Source organism: Heloderma suspectum, chromosome 1, assembly GCF_057233095.1.
Source record: "Heloderma suspectum isolate Gila_16-S chromosome 1, 16-S_ref, whole genome shotgun sequence".
Taxonomy (NCBI): Eukaryota; Metazoa; Chordata; class Lepidosauria; order Squamata; family Helodermatidae; genus Heloderma; species Heloderma suspectum.
Genome location: NC_139458.1, coordinates 12913846 through 12934248, shown reverse-complemented (window position 1 = coordinate 12934248; position 20403 = coordinate 12913846). Strand labels below are relative to the sequence as shown.

At 45.2% G+C, this 20403-nt stretch overlaps 1 protein-coding gene across 1 annotated transcript in view; it reads right to left on the bottom strand.

Moving 5' to 3' along the window:
• The window catches only part of PPM1A (protein phosphatase, Mg2+/Mn2+ dependent 1A), a 75422-nt gene extending 57457 nt beyond the window's left edge, over positions 1-17965 (bottom strand). Inside the window, exon 1 of the mRNA XM_084836354.1 lies at positions 17904-17965. The gene's annotated coding sequence lies outside the window, so the exon portion shown is untranslated. The remainder of the gene's footprint in view (positions 1-17903) is intronic.
• Positions 17966-20403: the final 2438 nt, after the last annotated feature.

Here is a 20403-nt window from a genome sequence, read left to right as displayed (position 1 = left end):
TTCGTTCAAATGCCTTAGCCCTTTGTGGCTCTAAAACCATTTATTTTATGTATTTTTATTTATTTATTTCATTTCTATACCGCCCAATAGCCGAAGCTCTCTGTTGCTTCACAGTTTTCCCCCCCAGACAGACCAAATATTCACACATATGGTTTCTTATTATTTGTGAAAATAAATAACTTGCAACATGTATACAGCAAATAATAACATTTCCACTTTCTTCAGTACCCCTTCAAGAGGGATACTGTGCACTATACATGCATAAAAAAGAAGAAAAGTCCACAACAGAAACAACATACAATGCTGTAGAAGTCCAGATACGATACATAGGCCCTCTTCTCCCTTTGGGAGGTTGAAGAGGCCTCCTCTTGCTGGTACTGCTGTTTGGGCCTATAATCTGTAATCAGATTAGGGACAAATCTCAATCAATAAATCGCAGGCCACAGGACTTCTTCCTTCTATGAAGTATATTCTCCTGCTGGCTGGACTGACTGAAGTACACACACATACACACACACAGAGGTGATGATATGGAAGCAGCATCAGCAGGATTACATACAGAAATGGCCCTTTTCCTGGTCATAGCCAATATTTGCAAATATTAAAGCCTTGGTACTTAAAATATTGGGGGCCGCGGTGGCTTAGTGGTTAAGACGCTGAACTGCAGACTGGAAGGTCGGCAGTTTGAGACCTGAGTGCTGCGTGACGGAGTGAGCTCCCGTCTTCAGTCCCAGCTTCTGCCAACCTAGCAGTTCGAAAGCAAGAAATGGCAAGTAGATAAATAGGTACCACCTCGGCGGGAAAGGTAACAGCGTTCCGTGCACCTCGGTGTTCAGTCATGCCGGCCACATGACCACGGAAGCGTCTTCGGACAGCGCTGGCTCTTCGGCTTAGAAACGGGGATGAGCACCGCACCCTAGAGTCGGACACGACTGGTTGGGGACACCTTTACCTTTTTTTTTTACTTAAAATATTGCAAATATCAAAGCCGCCCTATGAATCCAAAGCATCTAATATTTAGGGAGTGACAAGAGAACAGGTACCTATTCCAGGATTAAAGAATTAAAAGTTTGAAGAGGTACAAATTCAAGTTAATCCTAGCTCCTATATCCTGCCAAACCTGTACAGTACAAACCATAGGACATCCCCAAAACATGTGAGCCAAATCAATATTATGTTTGTAGCAATGTCAAAAGACACTTTAGGGCACAGTCCTATGGGAATGGCCGTAAACCTCCAAACTTGGAGGCTTATATCCATCCAATGCAGAGAGGGAGGAACGGCGGAGGTGATCTTCACCTCCTTGCTGCTTCCGCTTTTCATTTTAGCTAGATGGGCTTTTTTGCTTGTCTAGCTGAGGTGTCAGGGACAGGGAGGGAAGGAGGCTAGGGAGGCTGGAGGATTCCTTGTAAGCCGGTCTCCCCAGTCCCCTCCCCATTCATGGGGATGCCCTCTGCACCTTCCCTCTGAGGTTGCAACCTCAGAGAGGCAGCCGGCAGGGTTCCCTCCACACTGGGGGGGGGGAGGGGAGCTCAGACTCCTGGGTCCAAGGTCGGAGCACTGTCTCCAGCCTCGAATACAGGAATCTGAACTATCCAGTGTCCTCCCAGATGCTATCTAGGGGCCATAGGATTGCTCTCCTCATCACTAAATCCAAAGTGTGAGAGACAGTGAGACATACCCAGTCAGAACTTATAACACAATTAATATTGCCATATGTCAAGTGTCCTATGTTTTAATTTTAAAAGGATGACCCTTTTCAGGGTTAGATTAACTAATAGCCTATTAACTAATAGACATGGCTTCAGCTCATGCCAAAAGAAAACATCTAGGGCACATTTGTTAGTCAAGACAATGCACATTAGTTACCCATCAGTCCTTTTAACTATGCTGTCTGGGCCTTACACAGCAGCTGCAAACCTGAGTTTGCCATACAGAGGGCAAGAGACAGAGCCAATCCTGGCTCCTTGGCAACCATATGTATGATACATGCGTTTGGAAACTCATGTTGGTCCTATTCACACTTTACATTTTTCAAAATGCACTTAAAAAATCTCAAGCATAAATGTGGAAAAATAGAAGTTCTCATCATACAATCAAGGTAGGGAAAGGGTGTAGTTTTCTTCACCATTTTAGTGTATGGTGATAAGACTATAGTGAGCACTCTAACCTACATTAATGATTCTGGCCTGGGCTGCACATGTGGCAGAAAGAGGTGAGGGGAGTTAAGAAAACATCCATGCCTTGAAAGAATGCATGCAAGGGGTTGTAGGACCACACAGGCTAGCGCTGTCCCTGACACATTTGCCCATCTACACATTCAACCAACATGTGAATGTTGTGCATGAGCAACTCCATGTGAGCAAAGACCCTGATCAGGCTAGGGTCTCCCACTGTGTCTCTCAATACCCTTCACATGCCAACTGAACACACCCGGTGAGGGGGCTGGCCTGACCTGCACAGCCCCATGAAACCCCTCATGTGGTCTTTCGATATGTGTGAGATAGGTTGTCTTGTGGAAAGAAGACTGAGGTGGTAGTGGACTGTACCAGAAGAGTGCTTGAAGTTCTCCCAGCAAACTTCATGGCTGAGTGGTGATTTGAACATGGATCTACCCAGTCTTAGTCCAACATTCTAACCACCACACCACACTAGCAGATGTAAGTTCTCCTTACCTATAGCTGTTGAGTAGAAGTGAGGAATTTCGCCGCATGCAATTTCTCATGCAGCTGTACCAGAATTACTGTCTTTACAGGAGCCCAGTCTTCCTTTGCCTCTGGTCAGCCTAGCAGTCTCAGTTCAAAAAACCGTGTCCTCAGCCAAACTGGGAGAGGTGTTCAGAAAACTGGTGATATCCTGGTACTACAAAGTGACCAGTCCAGTTTGCAACCTTACTACAAGAGTGGGAAAAGTAGGATGGGCTTGTGAATAATACTTACTATTTTTATAGCATTTTAGGATATTTGAAGAACTTCACACACCCTATCACAGTAATCCTTACAACAACCCTGTGTGGCAGGTTATTATTTTAATGACCCAAGTGGGACCTGCAACAAAATATTGCAGTATATCCCCATCTGTAATAGAAGTACAACTGTTCAGGGTTCCATCTAGCCAGCCATGATACTAAGCTGTTAGGGACTCAAGCAAGCCCTATTCTCCCTACTGCCCCACCCCACCCCAGATTTCCATTTTTCTTTTCCAGCTGACACTCAACATACAATGTCTCCTGAAAGTCATTAAGCAAGCCCAGTCCTCATTGTGATGTTTGGGGGGTGTCCCCTTTTGGTGTTTTTTAAGGTTTATTTTACATCTTGTACTATGCAAACCTTGGCATTCCTCTGATGATACCTCCATGTTTCTCAGTGGCCCCATATTTATTCTATTTCTGTCAGCACTGGACCACTGAGTTTGCTATTAAAGGGAGCAATATTGCAGATAGGGACCTGAGAAATAGTGGCTTGTTTAAGGCCACCTAGTGCAGGGGTGGACAGAAGTTAGCTTGGGATCTAGTGGAAGATCTCTGGGACATTTACAGTAAATTTACAGGGATCTCTAATCTGAATTGTTTAACAATAGCAACAACGAAAAGGTTTTTCACCACCTCCAAAAAATTAGCCTGCTAAAACAAAGAAAGCTTCCAGAAAAAACAAGCATGGATTTTTGTGAGAGATGATTGCGAGCTCAGTTTCTGTACTGAAAACAAATTTCCAGGTGAGCATTGGTTCAGTGGCACCCTTGTTCCTTATTTCCAAGGCTGCAATCTGAAACTCCCTTACTGGGGACTTGTTTGCAAATAAACTTTCACTGGTTTGTGCTACACATGCATGGCTTACCCCTCCCAGACACTATTTTGGTAGGTGGATCTCGGGGTTCTAGTAAAAAAAGCAAAGTACATCCCACAAGCCTGAAGTTTGCACAGCCCTGCCCTAGGGAGTTCTCCACTGAGATGAGATTTGAAGAACCATGGACCTCCAAATCTGACTGGGGAATCAATACAGAACATGAATTAACGCTTGCAATATTTCTTCAGAGAAGGAAATGAGAATGTCACAATTAAGAGTCCTGATTTATTGGTACGACTAGTTACACCAGTATTGCCAAAATATGGGAAAGTGACAGATCTCCTCTGGTATCTGTGAATGGATGCATATGGAAGAGATTAAGTACTACTCAAGATTCCCCCTGCCTCCATCAGCCACATATGGCTCTGATTTCAAAAGGGTACTCATTATTTCAGAAGTCCCCAATCCCAGAAAATTTCCAAATTTGCCAGCTCTAGACCACCCACTATTCAAAAGAAGATGCCAGCATTTGTTAATGTTCCCTTTGCTATCTTTTTAAACAATCCTGTACTAAACATCTGCCAGCTGAAATGGGAGTGACATCTAGAATTCAGCAAAAGCCCCACAAGGCCAGCAGAATGCCAGATATAGTGCCACCATGATAGATACAGCGGTGGAACCGTTCTGCCAGCAAAGATACACTGATGGAATGGGATGGAGTTGTGGGCAAGATGTGGGTGACACAGGTAAAGAGCACACTTATGCCATATCCATTTATTATTCTGCCCACCTGTGTTGGGACCCAGGGGGGAAAACACCATATTTTCTTTTAAAGTGCTTCAGTCAAACACTTCAAGATGTTGTGTCAGAGTTATAATTACATAACCAGTTTTATATTACTTATACAGTAGCATTCTTTGCAACAACTGCCAGGAAATTATATGCATGTGTCTTAATTAATTGTGTTAATGGTTTTAACTGAGTTGGTTTTGTACATCCTTCTTTGTCTTTCCCTCATAAACACCTGCTGTGTATCCAGGTTCAGGAACTATATACTCCAGCCGCTGCCTATGGCTTGTTCCTTTTCTGCCTGTGGCTCCCCTTGATTTCCACAGGCTGCTCTCCTACAGGTACAGAATCCATCCCACACACCATTCCATGCAAGCCAGGAGAGAGGCCTACCCTGTGACCAGGTTGCTCCCAGCTGTTCCTCTGTGAGGTTGTCCACAGCAGACAGTTAGGTAACAAGTGAAGGTGTCCCTAAGAAGCAGCTATTGCCTTAAGGAACTCTACAACTGTCTATAGAGCCACTGTCCAAAGCACAGGAGTCCTAAGAATGTAGGAAGAGCCAGGCTGGATCACACGAAACGTTCATATCGTCCAGCATTCTGTTCACACAGTAGCTAACCAGCTGCCTGTGGGAAGCCCACAAACAGGGCATGAGTACAACTGCAACCTCCCACTCATATTCCTCAACAACTGGTGTACAGAGACATGCTGCCTGATACTTGAGGTAGCATGTAGCCATCATAGCTAGTAGTCACTGATAGCCTTCTCCTCCATGAATTTGTCTGCTCCCCTTTTAAAGCAATTCAAACTGATGGCCATCACTCCATCTTGTGGTAGCGAATTCCATAGTTTAACTATGTGCTGTGTGAAGAAGGACTTCCTTTTATCTGTCCTGAATCTCCCACCAATCAGCATCATGAGATGACCCCACTGGGTTCTAGTATTATGAAAGAGGGAGGAAAAAAGTCTTCCTTCCCATTTCTCATTCTCACATTGTCCCACTAGAGTCTGTATCTGGAAAGGTACCTATAATTGTGTGGGTCCAGATAGAACAACGTCAGGGATGTGGGCTGCAAACTGGTGATCTAGTCTGGGCTGATGAGTAAACATTAGAAAAATTAATCTGAAAAGCGCGGTTTTGAACTGGATTTATACAAGTGGTTTGGGGTTTAGGGCACCCCATATTTATCTGCCCAAGTTCTGTTATGTTGGTTCCTCTAGGCTGCCAGCAGGGGCTCTCCATGGTCCCACACAGAGGTCTTTCCCATTCCCTGGTACCTGATCCTTTTAATTGGAGATGCTGAGGACTGAATTTTGCACTTCTGCACACAAGGCAGGTCCCATTCTTCTTTCTAGTTTGGGCCGCAGCTAAGTTAGCAGGCAGCACAAGATTGGGAAAGTACCATTTGTCATGAAGAGGTGAGAAAAGCTGCACCCACTAAAAGTCCTTCTTCTATATCTCCACTGAAGGTACAGGACCCCCATCCTCCTTCGCTTCTGCTCAACCTGCTTGCTGCCTATGAACAGACATCATCGTCATCATCATACAATAGCTAACTGTTGACTTGTGCAGTTTAAATCATTAGGCCAGCTACAAAATACTTAAGGGTGTGTTTTGTGGAGATGGGCATGCATGCATTCTGTGAAGCTCTTCTGGAACAGAACTCTTTTAAAGTGAGGAACTCTTGGTAAACCTCAAAAGCCTCAGTAAAGGCAGGATTCTGCTTCCACTTCACCTTTCTGAATAATGATGGCTGCAGAGAGAAGATGGCAGTTAATCTGACCACAACTGAATGGTAGATGTAAAAGACAACAGTTGTGTACTACTGTTGTTTCTGCTCCTAATCACTCATAACATGAATGTGAACTGTTGCTCTGACCAAAAGACTCCTCATGTTTGGCTAACTCCCCTCTTCGAACTCATGGGCAGATGAAAATATTTCTGAATTAATATAAGCATAGGGTAGACATGCCTCTCCTCCAAATGTGCATGTGTGTGTATTAGTGTCAAAATCATATAAAACTCAACATTTTGCACAAAACATTGGACAGAATGTATCTCTGGTTGCTTCTCCAATAGAACCCTTTAGCACAGCGGTTCTCAAACTTTCTACCCCCAGGGCTCTCTCTTGAGACAGCTGAAAATGACTGAGGCTCACAAAATGGTAGTGCAGGATCAGAGCCAGTCATGAAATAGTGGCAGATGGAGGTGGAGTTTGGCATAATCAGGTGACAATTACTGATATCATTTTATATAGATATCTTATCCCTCCTTGGAAATGGCTAAATTCTTTGCCACAGCTGTTTCCTTGTAGCAGGGAGTTCTGTAGCTCAGCTTTCTTCAAACCTTGTAGGCCCCTTCCGATGGCCTTGTAGGCCCCTTCCAATCCTACTATTCTATGAAACCAAGTACAGACATTGACTCTGGAAGTATCATTATTCGGCATCCCCATTTCAGGCAGAATTTATTTCTCCAGAGGTTATAAGTAGAGATTACTTTTTATTATATATTCATTTCCTCCTCCCACCACAAGCTTCTCAAAGTATTCTTACTTATCTCCTGTCATTTCTTCTCCCCTGCTTCTTTCAGCGGATCCTAAACTGCCTGTTTTGTAGCCCCCTCAAGCACTGCTTTTCCACCCCTAGCTGGAAGTGGACTTAAAATAGAGGTTCTACACAGCACTTTTATATTATATTATATTATATTATATTATTCACTATATTTTAGAGCAGGGGCAGGTGGAAGATCTACTGCAAATCACACAGAGATCTACCAGTAGATCCTGATCTCCCTGCAGTCTAAATGTTATTCAGTAGCCCAGATGCAGGCTTAAGAGAGAGAAATGTTTGTGTTTATTTATCACTCACATTTCCATCCTGCCCAATAGTGGAAGCTCTGTGGGTAGGATATGAAATAAAGAGAATGGGGGGCTGCTCAAATTGACTTGCAAGGGTTTAGCCCCAGAACCTCCTTTCAATGCTGGTTTTCTGTCTTAGAACAAAAGAAGTGATAATAAAGGAAAATAGCACTTTGGATAGCTTCTTTAGAGTTCTGACTGAAACCTGGAGTGGATTCACCACCACACTGACATCAGAGCCACCAGCCTCAACTGGCGTTGTCCCATTAAGAGTGCAGTCCTCTACAGATCTACTCAAAGATCTGTAGTAGTAAGTAGTAAGCCCTCTGCATTCATTGGGGCTTACTCCCAAGGAAGTGTTTATAGCAGCCTCTCCCAGTCTGGTGGACTCCAGATGTTTGAACTACAACTCCCAGCATTCCTGACCATTGGTCATGATGGCTAGGAAACATGGGGGTTGAGATCCAACACATCTAGGGGGCATAAAAACATAAGGAGAACCATGCTGGATCAGACCAAGCATCCATCTGACCCAGCATTCTGTTCACAGAGTGACCAACCAGCTGCCTGTGGGAAACCCACAAGTAGGTCATGAGTGCAACAGCACTTTCTCTGTCGTGTTCCCCAGCATCTGGTGTACAGAGGCATACTGCTTCTGATACTGGAGGTAATGTATAACCATCATGACTAGTAGGCATTGAAAGCCCTGACCTCCCTGAATTTGCCTAACCCCTTTTAAAGCCATCTAAGTTGGTGGCCATTTTGTAGTAGCAAAGTCCGCAGTTTAACTATGTGCTGCATGAAGAAGTCCTTCCTTGTATCTGTCTTGATTCTCTCACTATTCAGCTTCAGGGGATGACCCCGAGTTCTAGTATTGTGAGAGAGGGAGAAAAATGTCTCCCTGCCAGGTTCAGAAGGCTTATTGGACTGCAGCATAAGCATCCAAGCAGAGCTACTAGAGACTAAGAACAGCAACAGCACAGTCAAGGTGACTTCTCCCACTCAATGCAGGTTAATTTTCAGCAAAAACATGACGATAACCAGCGGGTGATAGAGTGCTGACAAACGGTATTTTTATCTGACTATATTTTTTACGTTTTTCTCAAACAAAACTCCTGCCCTGCATTCTGAGCAAAAAAGAAAGAAAACAAAGTATTTTAGGGAGCAATCCTATGGCCACTAGTCAGCTGCTAGACAGCCATAGGATACGTCAGTTTCTGGGAACCGATCTCTGAGCCCACGTTCCAAGGTCGGTTCCTGGAAAACCAACCTTCCCCCTTTCCTGTCCTGCCTTGCAGGCAGCTCGAAACAGCCCCGCACTCCATGATCGGAAGAGGAGAGCAGAGCGGTGAAAATGGGGCATTCCAGGGCATTCATAGAATCATAGAATACTAGGGTTGGAAGGGGCCTATAAGACCATTGAGTCCAGCCCCCTGCTCAGTGCAGGAATCCAAGTCAGACCATCCCTGACAGATGGCTGTCCAGCCTCACCTTGAATGCCTCCAGTGTGGGAGAGCCCACCACCTCCCTAGGTCATTGGTTCCATTGTTGTATTGCTCTAACAGTCAGAAAAGTTTTCCTGATGTCCAGCCGGAATCTGGCTTCCTGTCACTTGAGCCTATTATTCTGTGTCCTGTATTCTGGGATGATCGAGAAGAGATCCTGGCCTTCCTCTTTGTGACAACCTTTCAAGTACTTGAGGAGTGCTATCATATCTCCCCTCAGTCTCCTCTTCTCAAGGCTGAACATGCCCAGTTCTTTCAGTCTCTCTTCGTAGGGTTTTGTTTCCAGTCCCCTGATCATCTTTGTTGCCCTCCTCTGAACCCACTCCAGCTTGTCTGCATCCTTCTTAAAGTGCAGTGTCCAGAACTGGACACAGTACTCTTGTTGTTGTTCAGTCGTTCAGTCATGTCCTACTCTTCGTGACCCCTTGGACCATAGCATGCCAGGCCTTCCTGTCCTGCGCTCTCTCCCGGAGCGTGCTCAAGTTCATACACAGTACTCTAGATGAGGCCTAACCAGAGCTGAGTAGAGGGGAACTAGTACTTCCCGGGATTTGGAAGCTATGCTTCTATTAATGCAGCCCAAAAGAGCATTGGCCTTTTTTGCAGCCACATCAACATTGTTGGCTCATATTCAGCATGTGATCTACAACTATTCCAAGATCCTTCTCGCTTGTAGTGTTGTTGAGCCATGTATTCCCCGTCTTGTAACTGTGCATTTGGTTTCTTTTTCCTAGGTGCAGAACTTGGCATTTATCCCTATTAAATGTCATTCTGTTGTTTTCTACCCAGTGCTCCAGTCTATCAAGATCACTCTGAAATTTGTTTCTGTCTTCCAAGGTACTAGCTATCCCGCCCAGTTTTGTGTCATCTGCAAATCTGATCATCATTCCCTGCACCCCCTCCTCCAAGTCATTAATAAAAATGTTGAAGAGCACTGGGCCCAGGACTGAGCCCTGTGGTACCCCGCTTGCTACCTTTCCCCACTTTGAGAAGATCCCATTGATAAGCACTCTTTGAGTCCGATTCTCCACCTGAGAGTTGTTTCATCCAGCCCACTTTGAGCTAGTTTGTTCATCAGGATATCATGGGGCACTTTGTCGAAAGCTTTGCTGAAGTCGAGGTATATGATGTCTACAGCATTCCCACGCTCTACAAGGGAGGTTACTTGATCAAAAAATGAGATCAGATTTGTCTGGCAGGACTTGTTTTTGACAAATCCATGTTGGCTTCGAGTAATCACAGCATTGTTTTCAAGGTACTTCCAGATGGATTGCTTTATCATCTGTTCCAGAATTTTCCCAGGGATTGATGTCAGACTGACTGGTCTGTAGTTCCCAGGTTCCTCCTTTTTACCCTTTTTGAAGATAGGGACAACATTAGCCCTCCTCCAGTCACCTGGCACTTCCCCCGTCCTCCATGATTTCTCAAAGAATAGACAGCGGTTCTGAGAGTTCTTCTGCCAGTTCCTTTATTACTCTAGGATGCAGTTCATCTGGCCCTGGAGATTTGAATTCATTCAAAGTAATTAGGTGTTCCTTGACCATATGCCTATCGATCTCAAGCTGAAATCCTGCCCCTTCAGCCTGTACTTCGCCTTTGCCAGGGGGGTCATAGACCCTCTTTTGGGAGAAGACTGAGCCAAAGTAGGAATTGAGCACTTCTGCCTTTTCTTTGTCATCTGTTATCATTTTGCCATCCTTATTTAATAGCTGAACCACCATTTCTTTCCTCTGTCTTTTACTGTGCACGTAGCTGAAGAAAGCCTTTTTGTTGCTTTTAGCATCCCTCACTAACCTCAGCTCATTCTCAGCTTTAGCCTTCCTGATGCCATCCCTGCAATTCTGTGCTACATGCCTGTGCAATTCCTTGGTTACTTGGCCTTCCTTCAACTTCCTATATGTGCCCTTTTTTGTTTTCAGGTCATCTCGAAGCTTTTTGTGAAGCCACATTGGCTTCTTCTATTGTCTTCCACATTTTTTTCTTCTTGGAATGGTTTGTAATTATGCCTTGAAAATTTCCTTTTTTAAAAGCTCCCACCCATCTTGGACTCTTTTTCTCATTAGAGTCGCTTGCCATGGGACCTTACTGATCATTGATCTGAGTTTATTAAAATCAGCTTTCTAAAATCCAGGGTACGCGTTTGGCTACACTCGGCTTTTGCTTCCTTTAGAACCAAGAACTCAAGTATAACATGGTCGCTTTCCCCCAGAGTTCCTGTAACTGCTACTTTATCCACTAAGTCATCTCTGTTGGTTAGGATCAAGTCAAGGATAGCCGATCCTCTAGTTCCTTCCTCTGCTTTCTGTAAGAGGAAGTTATCCGCAACAGAAGTCAGAAATTTCTTGGAGGGGCCATGTTTTGCAGAATTTGTCTCCCAACAAATATCAGGGAAATTGAAGTCCCCTATTACATCATCCTTCCTTGAAACATTGGCTATTTGCTTTTCAAAAGTTTCATCCTTGTCTTCTCCTTGATTGGGTGGCTGGTAGTAAACACCAACCACCAAGTTCCTTTTAGTTTTTGCTCCATTTATTCTAACCCAGATGCTCTCGATGGGGCTACCAAGCTCATCCTCCTATATTTCTGTGCAGAGATATGTATTTTTTAACATGTAATGCAACCCCACCTCCCTTTCTGTTCCTCCTGTTCTTTTTGAACAAGTTATATCCTTCATTTGCGCATTCCTGGGCGGGGAAGGCAGAAATGCCAGTACGACACATCCTATGTGTCGTTCTGGCAGCCGCTTTCCCCGCTCCGCCTTCCTGTGGCTAGACAGCCAATTTCAGATGATTCCCTCTACACTTCTCCTGCCCTGCATTGGATAATCCCCATAGGATTGCACACTTAATTATGTATAATTTTATTTATTATTTTTAATTATCCCACCAAACCCATCAATTCTAGCTCACATGGCAGCTTACCATTAAAACAGAAATCTAGGAAATTTCAGATTTCAAGAACACATTGAAACAAAATCTCATACACTTTAAACTACACCAGAAAACATCTTATAGAAAAAACATCAACAACCCAGCCAATGACTCAAACGTATAACCAGATAGCTAGTTTGGTATAGAGCAGCCTCCTCCAACCTGGTGCCTTCCAGACATGTTTGACCACAACTCTCATCATCCACAGCTATCTTATCCAAGATGGGGTTATGGGAGTTGTAGTCCAACACATCTGGAGGGTGCTAGGTTGAGGAAGGCTGCAGTTGGACCTACTTTACAAACCTTCAGACCGGGAGGGAAAAGACCTGGTATAGTCAAGGCCACCATCAAGGGTCGACAACCTTGGGCGGATGCTGATGCTGCTGGTCCTGGAAGGGCCAACCACTCCTGTAGTCCCCCACAGCAACTCTAGGGTGACCGTGGATCATACTTGAGAACAATCCTCAATTTCAGAATGGACAGCATGTGCTCCCACCATCCCTGCTGTACAGCCATTACCACCTTCTGCTACCCCTGGAATTTTTTTTAAATGTATTGGAGGAGGAGGTGCAGGGAATGCTGATCAGATTTGTAGATGACACAAAATTGGGCAGGATAGCTAATACTTTGGAAGACAGAAACAAAATTCAAAGTGATCTGGATAGACTGGAGCGCTGTGCAGAAAACAACAGAATGACATTTAATAGGGATAAATGCCAAGTTCTGCACCTAGGAAAAAGAAACCAAATGCACAGTTACAAGATGGGGGATACGTGGCTCAACAACACTATAAGCGAGAAGGATCTTGGAATAGTTGTAGATCACAAGCTGAATATGGGCCAACAACGTGATGTGGCTACAAAAAAGGCCAATGCTCTTTTGGGCTGCATTAATAGAAGCATAGCTTCCAAATCCCGGGAAGAGCCAGTGTAGTGTAGTGGTGAGAGTGACGGACTGGGAGCCGAGAGATCCGGGTTCTAGTCCCCACTTGGCCATGGAAGCTCACTGGGTGACTTTGGGCCAGTCACAGACTCTCAGCCCAACCTACCTCACAGGGTTGTTGTTGTGAGGATACAACGGAGAGGAGGAGGATAATGTAAGCTGCCTTGGGTTCCTTGCAAGAGGAAAAATGGCGGGATATAAATGCAATAATAAATAAATAATAAATAAATAATTACTAGTTCCCCTCTACTCAGCACTGGTTAAGCCTCATCCGGCATACTGTGTCCAGTTCTGGGCACCACATTTTAAGAAGGAATCAGACAAACTGGAGAGGGTTCAGAGGAGGGCAACAAAGATGATCAGGGGACTGGAAACAAAGCCCTATGAAGAGAGACTGAAGGAATTGGGCATGTTTAGCCTTGAGAAGAGAAGACTGAGGGGTGATATGATAGCACTCTTCAAGTACTTGAAAGGTTGTCACAGACAGGAAGGCCAGGATCTCGACCATCCCAGAGTGCAGGACACGGAATAATGGGTTCAAGTTACAGGAAGCCAGATTCCAGCTGAACATCAGGAAAAACTTCCTGACTGTTAGAGCAATATGACAAGGGAACCAATGACCTAGGGAGGTGGTGGGCTCTCCCACACTGGAGGCATTCAAGACAAGGCTGGACAGCCATCTGTCAGGGATGGTCTGACTTGGATTCCTGCACTGAGCAGGGGGCTGGACTCGATGGCCTTGTAGGCCCCTTCCAACCCTACTATTCTATGATTCTATGATTCTATTTTTTAGCCAAAAAGATGGCATCTGTAGCGGCTGTGGAGCTCCAAAAGGGTTAAATGTAGCCCTTATAGTGCTCTGTAGCACTATGGAGCTGTCTGCCACTGAATTTCAGCAGCAAATCAGTGATTTTTTGCCTTTATTTTCCTGGGCGGGATGCTCCATGAACTGTGTGGCACTCAACGGAGTGTAGACTGCTAGGAGAGGGGGTCCGGGGGTCAAAAATGCCCCCCAGAACTTCTGAAGTTGCCCACCCCTGCTCTATTTGAAGGTCTGTTGGAGGAGTTGTTGTTGTTGTTCAGTCGTTCAGTCGTGTCCGACTCTTCGTGACCCCATGGACCATAGCACGCCAGGCCTTCCTGTCCTGCGCTCTCTCCCGGAGCGTGCTCAAGTTCATATTCATTGCATCCGTGATGCTATCTAGCCATCTCATCCTCTGCCGTCCCCTTCTCCTTTGGCCTTCAGTCTTTCCCAGCATCAGGGTCTTTTCCAGAGAGTTTTCTCTTCGCATTAGGTGGCCAAAATATTGGAGCTTCAGCTTCAGTATCTGTCCTTCCAATGAGCACTCAGGGTTGATTTCCTTTAGGATGGACTGATTTGACCTCCTTGCAGTCCAGGGGACTCGTAAGAGTCTTCTCCAGCACCACAGTTCGAAAGCATCAATTCTTCGGCGCTCAGCCTTCCTTATAGTCCAGCTCTCACAGCCATACATTACTACTGGGAAAACCATAGCTTTGATTAGACGGACCTTTGTCGGCAAGGTGATGTCTCTGCTTCTTACTATGCTGTCTAGGTTTGCGATAGCTTTCCTCCCAAGGAGCAAGCGTCTTTTAATTTCAGGGCTACAGTCACCATCTGCGGTGATCTTGGAGCCCAAGAAAGTAAAATCTGTCACTGCTTCCATTTCTTCCCCTTCTATATGCCAGGAAGTGATGGGGCCAGATGCCATGATCTTCGTTTTTTTAATGTTGAGTTTCAAACCAGCTTTTGCACTCTCCTCTTTCACCCTCAACAAGAGGCTCTTGAGATCCTCTTCGCTTTCTGCCATTAGGGTGGTATCGTCTGCATATCGGAGGTTGTTGATAATTCTCCCGGCAATCTTAATTCCGACCTCTGATTCATCCAACCCGGCATTTCTCATGATGTACTCTGCATATAAGTTAAATAAGCAGGGTGACAATATGCAGCCTTGTCGTACTCCTTTCCCAATTTTGAACCAATCGGTTGTTCCATGTCTGGTTCTTACTGTTGCTTCTTGACCCTCGTACAGGTTTCTCAGCAGACAGGTAAGGTGGTCTGGTACTCCCATCACTTTAAGAATTTGCCACAGTTTGTTGTGATCCACACAATCAAAGGCTTTAGCGTAGTCAATGAAGCAGAAATAGACATTTTTCTGGAATTCTCTTGCTTTCTCCATGATGCAGCGAATGTTGGCGATTTGATCTCTAGTTCCTCTGCCTCTTCGAAACCCAGCTTGTACTTCCGGTAGTTCTCGGTTTGCATACTGCTGAAGCCTAGCTTGTAGGATTTTGAGCATCACCTTGCTGGCATGTGAAATGAGCGCAATTGTGCGGTAGTTTGAACACTCTTTGGCGTTGCCCTTCTTTGGAATTGGAATGTAAACTGACCTTTTCCAGTCTTGTGGCCACTGTTGAGTGTTCCAGATTTGTTGGCATATTGAATGCAGCACTTTAACAGCATCATCTTTTAGGATTTTAAATAGCTCGGCTGGAATACTGTCATCTCCGCTAGCTTTGTTGTTACTAATGCTTCCTAAGGCCCACTTGACTTCACTCTCTAGGATGTCCGGCTCAAGTTCAGTGACCGCACTATCATGGCTATCAGGGATATTCAGATCTTTCCTGTATAGTTCTTCTGTGTATTCTTGCCACCTCTTCTTAATCTCATCTGCTTCTGTTAGGTCCCTGCCTTCTTTGTCCTTTATCATGCCCGTCTTTGCACAAAACGTTCCCTTGAGATCTCCAATTTTCTTGAAGAGATCTCTAGTCTTTCCCATTCTGTTGTTTTCCTCGATTTCTTTGCATTGTTCATTTAAGAAGGCCTTCTTGTCTCTCCTTGCTATTCTCTGGAACTCTGCATTCAGTTGGGTATATCTTCCCCTTTCTCCCTTGCTTTTCGCTTCCCTTCTTTCCTCAGCTACTTGTAAAGCCTCATCAGACAGCCACTTTGCTTTCTTGCATTTCCTTTTCTTTGGGATGGATTTCGTTGCTGCCTCCTGAACAATGTTACGGACCTCCGTCCATAGTTCCTCAGGCACTCTGTCTATCAGGTCTAATCCCTGAAATCTATTCCTCACCTCCACTGTATATTCATCAGGGATATGATTTAGGTCATACCTGAACGGTTTAGTGGTTTTCCCGACGTTCTTCAATTTAAGCCGAAATTTTGCAAGAAGCAGCTCATGATCTGAGCCACAGTCAGCTCCAGGTCTTGTTTTTGCTGACTGTATGGAGCTTCTCCATCTTTGGCTGCAAAGGACATAATCAATCTGATTTCGATATTGACCATCTGGTGACGTCCATGTGTAGAGTCGCCTCTTATGCTGTTGGAAAAGAGTGTTTGCTATGATCAGCGTGTTCTCTTGGCAAAACTCTATTAGCTTTTGTCCTGCTTCATTTTGTACACCAAGGCCATGCCTGCCTGTTATCCCGGTGATTTCTTGACTTCCTACTTTAGCATTCCAATCCCCTATGATGAAGAGGACATCTTTTTTTGGTGTTAGTTCTAGAAGGTGTTGTAGGTCTTCATAGAACCGATCAACCTCAGCTTCTTCGGCATCAGTGGTTGGGGCATAGACTTGAATTACTGTGATGTTGAATGGTTTGCCTTGGATTCGTACTGAGATCATTCTATCATTTTTAAGATTGTACCCCAGTACTGCTTTTCCCACACTTTTGTTGACTATGAGTGCTACTCCATTTCTTCTAAGGGATTCTTGCCCACAATAGTAGATATGATGGTCACCTGAATTAAATTCGCCCATGCCTGTCCATTTTAGTTCGCTGATTCCCAAGATGTCGATGTTCAATCTTGCCATCTCATGTTTGACCACCTCCAGCTTACCTTGATTCATTGATCTGACATTCCAGGTTCCTAAACAATATTGTTCTTTGCAGCATCGGATTTTCTTTTCACCACCAGACACATCCACAGCTGAGTGTCCTTTCGGGTTTGGCCCAGCCGCTTCACTCTTTCTGGCGCTACTTGGAAATACCCTCTGCTCTTCCCCAGTAGCATATTGGACACCTTCTGACCTGAGGGGCTCATCTTCCGGCGTCATCTCTTTTAGCCTTGTGATACGTTCCATGGGGTTTTCTTGGCAAGAATACTGGAGTGGGTTGCCATTTCCTTCTCCAGTGGACCACATTTTGTCAGAACTCTCTGCCATGACCTGTCCGTCTTGGGTGGCCCTGCACGGCATAGCTTATGGCTTCACTGAGTTACGCAAGCCCCTTCGCCACAACAAGGCAGTGATCCATGAAGGGGATCACTGGAGGAGACTCCTCTATTAAAAGGACTCTTATAGAAAGCGTCCCCTGTTTGAAGGTCTGTCTAATCTAATTCTGGCTCAAATATAAAGAACGCTAAGCAGGGAGAGCAGCAGAGGCCTTGAAATTGCCAGTCAACACTAAGCATTTGCTACGGAGAGGGGATGTGCCATGATCGTTCTGGGGCACAGTAGGACCATAGGAGTGCCCTGTGTAGATGGGCCCCCGGACAGCAGACTGAGCAGCCAGGCACTCAGATCATAGTCTTCCCCACTACAATGAGATGCATTGTATTTCTATTAAATTATAGTCCTGGTCTGTAAATTGGCATCTATATTTATAAATAAGCACATGCAAAATGTATGCATATCTGATCTGTGTCCTCTCTTGTCTGTAAGCAGCCAACCTAAGCTGCTCTTTGCCATCTACCTCCCCAGGTGGGTGAGTAGTGAAGGTGATGAGGAGCAGCCTGTCTTCTCCCTCTCCCAGAGAAGAGGTGGCTTTCCTCTCTCGCTGGTCTGCCTTCTGGCTCCCTTTGACCCGGTAGTAGTGACCCTATGCAAGGGGCTGAGAGAGACCAGATCCAATAGCTCAGCCTTCCTTAATCTAGCACCCTCCAGATGTGCTGGGAAGCTGGGGAAGTGCAGTCCACCACATCTGGAGGGCCCCAGGGTGGGGGAAGGCTGCAATATAGCTTTTCATATTTAATGATATTTGATAGTGGACGTGTAATGCTTCTCTTAGCCCACACATTGGTTGCCTTTTCTATATTTGACACAGCTGTAAGATGTTCTGATGTTATACCTTTTGTCGTAGGAATGACTTACAGATGCACTGCTACACAAGAGAGTGGAGAGGGGGGAGATGATGATGACGATGACGATGATGCAGCTTTCAAGATGACTTCCGCTTTGCTGGGTTTATCATGTTTTGTGCTCTGCTGCAGGAGAGACAGTAGAGGGTGCTCAAGATAACCAGTAGCTCAGAATGTCTCCAAATGTTGATGCTGCTCAGCAGCCTTCCCCAAGCCGGTGCCCTCCAGATGCCTTGGGTGACAATTCCCAGCATTCCTGACCATGGGCCATGTTGGTTGGTGCTGATGGGAGTTGTAGTCCAAAACATCTGGAGGGCTTGAGGTTGGGAAAGGCTTCTTTCTACACAGCCATTAGCCCCCAAACTCCAGATAACCGCACTCAACGGTTCCATGTAGATATTAAATAGCATGGGGGACAGAACTGATCCCTGTGGAATCCCATAGTGGAGAATCCACGGGGCCGAGCAATATTCCCCAAGCTTCTGGAGCTGACCATCCAAGTAGGAGCGAAACCACTGCAATGCAATGCCTCCCACTCCCAGCTCAGACAGTTGTCCCAGAAGGATATAATGGTCGATGGTATCGAGAGCCACCGAGAGATCAAGAAGAATCAACAAGGTCACACTCCCACTGACTCTCTCCCAACATACGTAGGTCATCATACAGGGCGACCAAGACTGTTTCCGCGCCAAAACCTGGCCTGAACCCTGACTAAAATGGATCTAGATAATTTTGTGTGAACCTGGTGAGGGCTGGTTGCTGGGGTGCTTGACAAGCCATCCATAGCCCATATGCTGTTTCAAGATTATGGCTGCTTGTCAAGCACTCCAACAACCCACCGTCACGAGGTTCACACATAATGACAAGCTATGACATGCCCCTATCGCAGCTTGAATTTTCAAAATGGCATCTGCTACAGCAACAAGAAGCCCAGCTTAGAAATTCCCCATGGGGTCTTCTCGAGATGTGCAAACCCACCCACAGTGATCAGTATCAGTGACTTTTGCAAACAAGCCATTTTATATATTTCAGTGGCTCACTCTATTTGCTTGTCATGCTTCTGCACAGGAATTAGCAATGAGGTGAGTAATAAAGGGAGGACTCTACCAAGGTTTCTGTTATTGTTCATGCTCAGCAGGAGAAGGTTAAAGAGTCCTTTGTCTAAGCCTTGGACAGGGAGGAAGCGACTGAGCTAGATAATACAGGGCAAAGGTAAAGCATGGGGTAATATGGTGTAAGAATATTGCCCTTAAATATGGCACAAGCGTTAGAAGAGTTGGTAAGAATTACTAATGACTGCACCTATTCTAGGGTTTAGTGTGAAATAATGAATCATGCTTATGCCCATTTTACAGATGGAGTCATTTATGAGGAAGGGTGAGGTCCGCTCTTGTTCCTGCACCACATGGGTGGATAAGGGTGCAATTCTATGCATGTTTAGACAGACAACCATCCTAAAACTCCCAGCATTCCCCAGCCAGCAGGATTGCTCCCTAAGTACATAATCTGATCTAGCCTCTAACATCTTGCTTTTAACATCTGCATGGTGGCCCTTAATCCATCAGATTAAGTTTTAGTTTCTGGTTTGTAGAGCTGAGTTAGGAACTCCTAGTCATGTAATAACTTTTTCATACACACCATATGAAAAAAATAGAAAGTGTTTCAAAAGCGTCTTTCCAAAGATGGTGATATACCCAGCTAAACAGCAGTTCTCTCACAACTCTGTGTTAGTTAACTGACTGAAATTCAAGAAATAGCACTCCAGTCAATTCTTCATAATTTAATGTGCTAGTGTTATGCCTGGTGGTCGGAGTCTACTACCGGCCACCCAACCAAGGAGAAGACGAGGATGAAACCTTTGAAAAGCAAATAGCCAATGTTTCAAGGAAGCATGATGTAGTAGTAATGGCGGACTTCAATTTCCCCGATATTTGTTGGGAGACAAATTCTGCAAAACATGGCTCCTCCAGGAAATTCCTGACTTGTGTAGCGGATAACTTCCTCCTACAGAAAGTAGAGGAAGGAACTAGAGGATCGGCTATCCTTGACTTTATCCTAACCAACAGAGATGACTTAGTGGATAAAGTAGCAGTTACAGGAACTCTGGGGGAAAGCGACCATGTTATACTTGAGTTCTTGGTTCTAAGGGAAGCAAGAGCTGGGTGTAGTCGCTGTCAAGGGCTCCTTGGAGGCCTCTCTCAGTCTAATCCAGTAGCCAAGTCCAGACACAGACAAAGGGATTCCTTTCAAAGCTTTATTCTTCTTTTACAACTTAACAACTATACTGTTTGCAACTAGATCTGAGCAGCACAGTACCTATGCCCTAAGTTGGAACAGTTGGTCCCCATTTGAAAGGGAATTACTGGCAGACCCCTGAACGTAAGGACTAGGGAGAGTCCCTCCCCTTTCCCCTTGGATCCTCTGGGCACAGCCGTTGTTTGCGCGCCAACCGGGCACTACGATTCCTTTCCGCGCCCTCCATCAGGCGCC